General features: G+C 42.8%; 4 non-coding genes across 4 annotated transcripts; all 4 read left to right on the top strand.

The window, feature by feature from the left end:
• Nucleotides 1–102: 102 nt before the first annotated feature.
• Nucleotides 103–174, top strand: trnae-cuc (transfer RNA glutamic acid (anticodon CUC)). Its single transcript has one exon. It is a non-coding gene; the product is annotated as a tRNA-Glu (tRNA).
• Nucleotides 175–507: 333 nt separating this feature from the next.
• On the top strand, nucleotides 508–579 carry trnae-cuc (transfer RNA glutamic acid (anticodon CUC)). Its single transcript has one exon. It is a non-coding gene; the product is annotated as a tRNA-Glu (tRNA).
• Nucleotides 580–1,116: 537 nt separating this feature from the next.
• trnae-cuc (transfer RNA glutamic acid (anticodon CUC)) lies at nucleotides 1,117–1,188 on the top strand. The gene has a single exon. It is a non-coding gene; the product is annotated as a tRNA-Glu (tRNA).
• Nucleotides 1,189–1,521: 333 nt separating this feature from the next.
• trnae-cuc (transfer RNA glutamic acid (anticodon CUC)) lies at nucleotides 1,522–1,592 on the top strand. Its single transcript has one exon. It is a non-coding gene; the product is annotated as a tRNA-Glu (tRNA).
• Nucleotides 1,593–1,594: the final 2 nt, after the last annotated feature.

The following is a 1,594-nucleotide window of genomic DNA, read 5'->3' on the forward strand; positions in this document are numbered from 1 at the left end:
CATTACAGTTCAGAGAAATTTCTCATTTTTCTCAACCACATTATGTGACACTGTGAGGGTTTATCAACGTAATTTCACCTAGTTATTCTTTGAGCAAGTGTGTCCCTGATGGTCTAGTGGCTAGGATTCGGCGCTCTCACTGCCGTGGCCTGGGTTCGATTCCCAGTCAGGGAATGCTAATTTCAAGGTACTTAACTGCAAGTTACCGTTCTGTGGAGTGAAATTTGTCATTTTCTCACCACAGTATGTGACACTGTGATTGTTTATCAACGTAATTTCACATAGTTGTTTTTTGAGCAAGTGTGTCCCTGATGGTCTAGTTGCTAGGATTCGGCGCTCTCACCGCGCGGCCTGGGTTCGAATCCCAGTCATAGAATGCTAATTTAAGGTACTTAACTTCGAGATATCGTTAGGTGAAGTGAGATTTGTCATTTTCCCAACAACATTATGTGACACTGTGATGGTTTATTAACTTAATTTCACCTAGTTATTCTTTAAGAAAGTGAGTCCCTGATGGTCTAGTTGCTAGGATTCGGCGCTCTCACAGCCGCGGCCTGGGTTCGATTCCCAGTCAGGGAATGCTAATTTGAAGGTACTTAACTTCAAGTTACATTACAGTTCAGAGAAATTTCTCATTTTTCTCAACCACATTATGTGACACAGTGATCGTTTATCAACGTAATTTCACCTCGCTATTCTTTGAGCAAGTGTGTCCCTGATGGTCTAGTGGCTAGGATTTGCGCTCTAACAGCCGTGGCCTGGGTTCGATTCCCAGTCATAGAATGCCAATTTGAAGGTACTGAACTTCGAGTTACCGTTCGTGAAGTGAAATATGTCATTTTCCCAACCACATTATGTGACACTGTGATCGTTTATCAACGTAATTTCACATAGTTATTCTTTGAGCAAGTGTGTCCCTGATGGTCTAGTGGCTAGGATTGGCGCTCTCACTGCCATGGCCTGGGTTCGATTCCCAGTCATAAAATGCTAATTTAAGGTACTTAACTTCGAGATACCGTTAGGTAAAGTGAGATTTGTCATTTTCCCAACCACATTATGTGACACTGTGATGGTTTATTAACGTAATTTCACCTAGTTATTCTTTAAGAAAGTGAGTCCCTGATGGTCTAGTGGCTAGGATTCGGCGCTCTCACCGCCGCGGCCTGGGTTCGATTCCCAGTCAGGGAATGCTAATTTGAAGGTACTTAACTGCGAGTTACTGTTCTGTGGAGTGAAATTTGTAATTTTCTCACCACATTATGTGACACTGTGATCGTTTATCAACGTAATTTCACATAGTTGTTCTTTGAGCAAGTGTGTCCCTGATTGTCTAGTTGCTAGGATTCGGCACTCTCACTGCGCTGCCTGGGTTCGATTCCCAGTCATAGAATGCTAATTTAAGGTACTTAACTTCGAGATACCGTTAGGTGAAGTGAGATTTGTCATTTTCCCAACCACATTATGTGACACTGTGATGGTTTATTAACGTAATTTCACCTAGTTATTCTTTAAGAAAGTGTGTCCCTGATGGTCTAGTGGCTAGGATTGGCGCTCTCACTGTCATGGCCTGGGTTCGATTCCCAGTCAGGGAATG

Source organism: Anarrhichthys ocellatus, unplaced genomic scaffold (assembly GCF_004355925.1).
Source record: "Anarrhichthys ocellatus isolate YVR2014 unplaced genomic scaffold, GSC_Weel_1.0 scaffold8814, whole genome shotgun sequence".
Lineage (NCBI taxonomy): Eukaryota > Metazoa > Chordata > Actinopteri > Perciformes > Anarhichadidae > Anarrhichthys > Anarrhichthys ocellatus.